The sequence below is a fragment of the Pongo pygmaeus genome, chromosome 8 (assembly GCF_028885625.2).
Source record: "Pongo pygmaeus isolate AG05252 chromosome 8, NHGRI_mPonPyg2-v2.0_pri, whole genome shotgun sequence".
NCBI classification, from domain to species: domain Eukaryota; kingdom Metazoa; phylum Chordata; class Mammalia; order Primates; family Hominidae; genus Pongo; species Pongo pygmaeus.
The window spans coordinates 37,453,807-37,462,587 of NC_072381.2; positions in this window are offsets into that span (position 1 = coordinate 37,453,807).

Consider the following 8,781-nt stretch of genomic DNA (forward strand, 5'->3'; position numbering starts at 1 on the left):
GTATTACAAACAATCCAATTATACCTCTTAGTTATTTTTAAATGTATGATTAAATTATTGTTGACTATAGTCTCCCTGTTATACTATGAAGTATTAGGTCTTATTCATTCTTTCTATTTTTTGTACCCATTAGCCATCCCCACCTTTCTGTCACCCTGTTCCCTACCCTTCCCAGCCTCTGGTAACCATCTTTCTACTCTCTATCTCCATGAATTCAATTGTTTTAATTTTTAGCTCCCCACAAATAAGTGATAACATGTGCAGTTTGTCTTTCTGTGTCTGGCTTATTTTACTTAACACAATTACTTCCAGTTTCATCCATCCATGTTGTTGCAAATGACAGAATCTCATTTTTATGGCTAAATAGTACTCCACTGTGTATACATACCACATTTTCTTTATCCATTCGTCTGTTCATGGACACTTGGATTGCTTCCAAATCTTGACTACTGTGAGTAGTGCTACAATAAACATGGGAGTGCAGATATCATTTTGATATACTGATTTCTTTTGTTTTGGGTATATACCTAGGAGTGCAATGGCTGAATCATAAAGTACCTCTGTTTTAAGATTTTTTGATGAACCTCCAAATTGTTCTACATAGTGTTTGTACTAATTTACATTCTCCCCAACAATGTACAAGAGTTCCCTTTTCTCCACATCCTTGCCAGCATTTACTATTTCCAGACTTTTGGATAAAAGCCATTTTAACTGTGATGAGGTGATTTCTCAATGTAGTTTTCATTTGCATTTCTCTGATGATCAATGATGGTGAGCACTTTTTCATAGGCCTGTTTGTCATTTGTATATCTTCTTTTGAGAAATGTCTATTCAAACTTTTTTCCCATTTTTAAATCAAATTATTAGACATTTTCCATTAATGTCCTCCTCTTGTCTAATTGTTCTAGATAGACATTTGGTACTATGTTAAATAACAGTGGTGAAAGTGGACATCCTTTTTGTGTTCCAGATCTAAGATGAAAAACTTTTAGTTTTTCCCCATTCAGTGTCAGATTATCTGTGGGTCTGTCATACATTGCTTTTACTATGCTAAGGTATGTTCCTCCTATACCCAGTTTTAGGGATAGTTAAGTATTCTTATTGAATTGAACCCTTTACCATATGTAATATTGTTCTTGATCTTTTTTGATTGTTGTTGGTTTGAAGTCTGTTTTGTCTGAAATTAGAGTAACAACTCTGCTTTTTTTGTTGTTGTTGTTTTCCATTTGCTTGGTGGATTTTTCTTCATCCTTTACTTTGAGCCTATAGGTGTAATTGCATGTGAGATGGGTCTCTTGAAGACAGCATACATTTTGTTCTTGCTTATTTATCCAGCTCGCCATTCTATGCCTTTTAATTGGAGCATTTAGCTTATTTACATTCAAGATTAATATTGATATGTGTGGATTTGATCCTGTCATTATGTTGTTAGCTGGTTATTATGCAGACTTTATTGTGCAACTGCTTTACAGTGTCAATGGTCTATGTAGTTAAGTGTGTTTTTGTTGTGGCCAGTAACCTTCTTTTGTTTTCATATTGAGCACTTCCTTAAGGATCTCTTATTGTTCCACCTTAAAGACACATGCATTTGTATGTTCATCACAGCACTATTCACAACAGCAAAGACAAGGAATCAACCTAAATTCCCATCAATGGTACACTGGATTGAGAAAATGCAGTCATATACACCATGGAATACTATGTACCATAAAAAAGCATGAGATCAAGTTTTTCGCAGCAGCATGCATGGAGCTGGAGGCCATTATCCCAAATCAACAGAAAACCAAATAATACATGTTCTCACTTATAATGGAAGCTAAACATTGAGTACATATGAACACAAAGAAAGGAACATTAGTTACTGGGGCCTACTTGAGGGTAATGGGTAGGAAGAGAGAAAGGATCTAAAAACTATCTATTAGGTACTTTGCTTATTACTTGAGTGACAACATAATCAGTACACCAAACCCCTGTGACATGAAATTTACCTAGATTACAAACCTGAACATGTACCCCTGAAACTAAAATAAATTAAAAAACAAAACTCCATAATCATTAGCAAGTATCCATTGCAATACTTTAGAAAAATCTAATAATTTATTAGGGAGGCAGGGTATCTTCTCTTAGCTATAGCTCTAACCTGGCTTATGAGCAATTGCACCATATCAAATGTGATGGTTAATTTTATGTGTCAACTTAGCTAGGCTATAGTACCGATATATTTGGCCAGACACCACCAGTCTAGATATTGCTGTGAAGATGTTTTTTAGATACAATAAACAGTTCAATCAGTAGACATGGAGTAAAGCAGATTACCTTCCATAATGTGGTAGGCATCATCCAATCAGCTGAAGGCTGTAAAAGAAGAAGACTGAGGTCCCAGAGGAAGAGGAAATTCTGCCTCCAGACTCAAGCTACAACATCAGCTCTTTCCTAGGTCTTTAGCCTGCTGACTTGCCCTGAAGATCTCAGACTTAGACTTGCTAACTTTTTGCACTGAGTCACAACACATGAGCCAATTCATTAAGGTAAATATTAAAGTAAATCTCTCTCTCTCTTTCTATGTGTGTGTATATATATATATATAACACATTAGCTTTTTTGGTGTTTATGTTGCTTAAGGATCTCTGTGCTTCTTAAATCTGTGACTTCATGTGTTTCACCAGTTTCAAAAAATTATATCTTCACATGTTTCTTTTAGCCATAAAATATCTGTTAAAGGCTAAAAGAAATTAATTTTTTTTAAGCCCGAGTCTCGCTCTCTTGCCCAGGCTGGAGTGCAGTGACATGATCTTGGCTCACTGCAAGCTCTGCCTCCAAGGTTCACAGTATTCTCCTGCCTCAGCCTCCTGAGTGGCTGGGACTACAGGCACCCACCACCACACCCGGCTAAATTTTTCTCGTATTTTTAATAGTGATGGATGTTAGCCAGGATGGTCTTGATCTCCTGACCTTGTGATCTGCCCGCCTTGGCCTCCCAAAGTGATGGGATTACAGGAATGAGCCACTGTGCCCGACCAAGAAATTAAATTTTAAACACACTGTCATCCCAAACACACACAGAAATACTAGTAACAAGCTGTAAAAATGATCCCTGAAAGTATAATCTTGAAATACTAAGAGTTCTTCAGCGATATATGTCTAGGTGGGGGGAAAGGAATGCACAAAGGATGAAGGAATAAATTAAGGGTGGATATATGGGACAATCTAAATTAATATTGTCTGTATGAGAAAATTATGTCCCATAATATTTTAAAAACAGAGAGAATACAAATGTATGATAACAATAGCACAAAATTTCTGAAACAGCAAATATAAATAAGGAGTTATTAGGTTATTTTTTACTGTTTGGGATATACTTAAATGTTGACTTATTGCAAGTCTCATTAGTCAAGAATATAAATTGTAATGCCTAAGGAAACCACTGAAATGATAGCAAGAGAATGCATAAGGACCAAGCTAGCAGAGGAAAAGTTCAGAAAACTCATTAAGTACTAAATCTAAAAGAAGGTCATGAAAGAGAGGAAAAGGAACACAGAAAAGGTAGTCAATAGAAAACCACAGTAAAGAGTTCATTTAAATCCATTGCAGAAAACAAAATGAAGGCAAAAGATGTATCAGGCAAAAGCTAACTTAAAAGAAAGCTAGGGTGGCTATACTAATATGGTACAAAGTATACCTGAAAGAATAAACATTAGTATTGACAAAAAGGACTTTTATCAGGCTAAAATAATAAACTAAAAGAAGATGTATAATTCTACATTTGCATGCTCCTAATAATATAGTCTCAAAATATGTAAACACAGAACTTTCAGAAATAAAATCGGAGGCAAATATGCAGTTACAGTTGGAGATTTTCACACACTTCACTCAGTAATTGATAAAATATTTTGATGTGGATAGAACTTGCATATGCTCTTGGCTGGAGACTAAATTGGACCACTCACTGTAAAAGACTCTGACATTGTTCCTTGAAGTTGAATATACACATAGCCTATGGCCAGAGAATTTCACTCCCAAGGTATAGTCAATAGAATATCAAGAAATATGTACAAATGTTTATAGAAGCTATAGTTGTAAAAGGCAGACTGTAAATAACAAATGATCATCTATAGTAGAACTAGGAAATGGATTTGGATTTCATAATCGATTCCTGAATTCATTCATTCAGGAAGAATGAATGAACTAATATTATGTGCAATAATCTAAATGAATCTTATAAACATAATGATAGGTGAAATAAGTCAATTACAAATAATTCAAACCACTTTATTCTATGAATAGAAAATTTTTAAAAAATCAACAATAGTCTTTTTTTTTTTTTTTTGAGATAGAGTCTCACTCTGTCCCGCAGGCTGGATTGCAATGGTGTGATCTCAGCTCACTGCTGCAACCTCCGCCTCCTGGGTTCAAGCAATTCCCTTGCCTCAGCCTCCCGAGTAGCTGGGACTACAGGCACGCACCACCATGCCCGGCTAATTTTTTGTATTTTAGTAAAGACAGGGTTTCACCATGTTAGTCAGGCTTGTCTCGAACTCCTGACCTTGTGATCCGCCCTCCTCGGGCTTCCAAAGTGCTGGGATTACAGGTGTGAGCCACCGCACCCAGCCAACAATAGTCTTATAAGTCAATGTCAGCTATATTTGGAAAGGGCCATAGTCACTGGAAGAGAACACAAGTGAAGTTCTTGAGATTTAAATAAAGTTCTGTTTTCATGAGACATGGATAGTGGCTTCATGGGTAATTTATCTTTGTGATAATTCATTAAACTGGACACTTAAGAGTTGCACACTTAATTTTATCCAAAATGTATTTTCAAGTTAAAGCACATAATAGCATTGTGCAAAAAACAACTTTCCTTATGAATTTAATCGTGTTCTATTAAATCATCACTTTCAAGTCTACTCCTGAAGACAGGCTTGGTGTACCCTCTCAGGGCATTCAGCAATATTCTCTAGTGAATTCAAACTGAAGACACACTGATAAAGCATCTTAGAAATTACATGGATTCCTTCCTGAACTGCCATAACATCAGTTTTGCTTACACTTGTATTTTATACGGCATGTGTTAGCACTTATGATGTTGTCTGAGTATATATTTCAGTGTCCAAAAAAGATTATTTGTTACCTTTGCAGGATTTCAACCTTTTGTCTACATGTCATGACCTAAAGTCAACAGTGAGGAAATATTACTTTCCTGCTTGTATAAATAAAATCTTATTGTAAATCCTCTTAAAAAAAAACAACAACAATGGGAGCATTTCTTGGTTTCCTCTGCCACTCACTACCAGTAGCTAAGAAATCTGTTCTTCTTCCCTTCTGGATGTTTTTCTCTTATTAGCTTTTTCCTGTGGTTCCATCTTATTAGATGCCTAGACATGCATGCTTCTTTTCCTCTCGGGCATCCACAATGCAGGATGTGCACGTGCATGGAGGAACACAGGAGGATGTGCTGTTGGGAGGACAGAATCTCTCCTACAGTGGAGATCCAGGAGTTTCTTTTTGGCTCTTGCCAAAAAGTTTTTTTTTTTTTTTTTTTTTTTTTTTGAGACAGAGTCTTGGTCTATCACCCAGGCTGGAGTTCAGTGGCATGATCTTGGCTCACTGCAACCTCCGCCTCCCAGGTTCAAGCAATTCTCCTGCCTCAGCCTCCCAAGTAGCTGGGATTACGGGCATGAGATAATTTTTGTATTTTTAGAAGAGACAGGGTTTCACCATGTTGACCAGGCTGGTCTTGAACTCCTGACCTCAGGTGATCCGCCTGCCTCAGCCTCCCAAAGTGCTAGGATTATAGGCGTGAGCCACTGTGCCCGTCACCTATTTTCTTACTATTAGAGAAATAACTAGTGTCTGCTTTTTTTTTTTTTTTTTTTGACGGAGTCTCATTTTGTCACCGTGGTGCAGTGGTGCAATCTCAGCTCACTGTAAGCTCCGTCTCCTAGGTTCATGCCATTCTCCTGCCTCAGCCTCCCAAGTAGCTGGGACTACAGCACCCACCACCACGCCTGGCTAATTTTTTGTATTTTTAGTGGAGACGGGGTTTCACCATGTTAGCCAGGATGGTCTCGAACTCCTGACCTCGTGATCTACCCACCTCAGCCTCCCAAAGTGCTGGGATTACAGGCATGAGCCACCATGCCCAGCCCAGTTTCTGCTTTTATGGAAGGAACCACTCGTATTTAAAACTACAAGTTTTGTATTTGTGTTAGGTTTTTGTCTGGTGTGTGTTGGACAAAAAGATTGTCCCGTGTGTGTTTTATGGTTTCGCAGACTTTATTCATCCTCGTGGACAAAGGCAGGTAAAACACATGTTTTTCATTTTATTTTTTTCTCTGTAAAACTGTACTTTCAATAAATGACTGATTCTTAAATGGATGGTGATACTTTTTCTAGTGCAGAAATAAAGTCCATGCAATTTTTATAAAACTTGGACGATACTTTTCAAAGTTCTCCTTGAGTTATGCATAGAAATGAATATATGATCCAAAATGTAGTTGCTTTCTAGAGCAAAATGAAGGGAAGAGGGAAAGAATGAGAGAGAGTTCTGGGAATAGCCATGTTTTCAGTCCCTTCCCAGGGAGGTAAATATATTTAAGACATATATTTTAAGAAATTACTTATATAATCGTCCTTATAATTTGGTGTATTCCTTTGATTTAATATTTTTATTTGAGAAATGCAATGCATGCACACTTTAGGTAAATGAAGAAAAGACTTTTAATGAGGTCATACAGATTGTGATGTCCCTACTTAGACATGCAAATCAACCTAAGGAGTTTCACTCACAGACATAAGTTTCCCAGCAGGGGAGCCAAGAGTATTTTGGAAACAATGCATGACACAGAAGAAGAGGAGCCAAAGCTGTCTTATTCATAGGGAGTAGCCTTTTTGTTTTGGACTCCATTTCTGTTAGTCCTTAAAATCCCTCTCAGGTTAAAGATGGCTTTTCCAAGTGAGTATGTCTCAACACAAACTTAGGATATTGAAGTCCCACTTATAAACAGCAAACTCTTCAACATAGAAAGAAAACAAAAAGAGGTAACAACAGACTACCATCCTCAGTGAATTCCTGGGCATTTTGTTCCCAAAGCAATCAAATCTGCACTTATATGTAAAGAGAGCTCATAAGAGTGCCCCTGAATTGAGCTCCTGACCCTGTTCCCAGGATTTGATCTGTGAGACCTGCATCTTTAGAACATGTATCAGGTATACTCTTGGTGTAATGAAATGTGCCCCAGGGTCCTTTTTCTGACCTTTCTCCCCCTTTTTCTTCTCACCTTTACTTTCCCTTCAGTGCCTTAGCGAGGGCTACACAAAATTCAAAGTGTGTGCTTGGCCTGCTTGAGAATTTATAGACAAAGCTGAGCTATGGAAAAAGCGTCAGAAGCAGGACTTACAATTAAGTAAGAAAACAAAGTCCTTGTACTCTCCCTCCTCTTCCTTGCTGAAAACAAAAGACCAAGTCTACTGGAAAACATCAGTGCAATTCAAAAGCAGGTGTATTTCCACATGCAGAGCATCTTGTGGGCTAGAAGCAGATGCCAGTGGTTACATACTAGCAAGGGTTTTACACTACACTCTCAGGGAAATGTTCCAACCCATCCAAGGTGACCTCTTGCACACACACACACACACACACAGTAGAAGCTAACATTTGGCACTCTATCTTTTTCTTTGTTTGTTTACGGCCTAACATACCCCAAGGTGTTCCAGGTACTCATGCTGCTACCAGGTAACCAGGCCACCCCATAGCCATCTCTCTTTTAGCTCCATCCTAACTTAACAGTGCTTTTGTGTTCCAGAATTTCCCCTACCTCCTTCCACTCCTGCATCTCCAGATTCATTTCTTTCTGTTCCTTTACTTTCTGATCAAACTTATAGAACACTGAGGTTATGTTAGTTAATGTAGTTTACATAGCTGGAAAATAGAGAATCTGAGATTAAAATTCAGGCCTTGTTTCTCTTAACCCATCAGGCTTCTTTTTGATCATTTCAATATGATGCTTCACTATAGCCCAATTTTTTGTTACATTCTCTGCTTGAATATAGAAATGGACTCATTCACGTATTTGATGTGTGCACTGTATCAGACCATAATTTACTTAGGCAATAAGAAAAGTATGATTTTGCTCTATAAATGTTCTACTTCATCTTTTATGGGGTTAACCATTTTCTGTTTTAGCTGGAGAAAAATTGTCAAAATTTGTTTATCTACATCTCATGTAATACGGTCTAGACAATTGTTACCTTTACCAAAAACATCAACAACAGGAGCAGAGGACTTGGATTTGAAAAACTGACATAGGTGTTCAGAAAAGCTTGGAAGAAGAAAATTGAGAACAAAAAACTTTTCTTGAACTCAACTCTAGAATTCGTTCACCATTTTTCTTATATATCTTATAGTGTCTTGGGTACATCAGGTTATCATGGCCAGGCCAGCAGGAGAGTTTGTTGAATGAGCTCATGTATAAATAACAGCTCCGTAAGGCTGTGAACATTTATGAGGCTCATTATGTTTCAGTTCTTGTTTAACAGCAAGTCCCTCCCTACTTGGGCAGTGGAATCCCGCTGATTTACTACTTATCAGGAATAAATTACAGTTTAGAACTTGGATTTTTTTTCATGGTTTTCTTTGTGTCAGCATAAATAAACTTAGCTAATAGGGCTATTTCCCATTGCCCATTAAACGGGCTGTGAGTAAAATACTTCCTGGCTTCTGAGAGAAGGAAGATGAGAGGACTGAGTCATTTTACCTGAAAGTGTTTACAGTGTTAAGGGCTT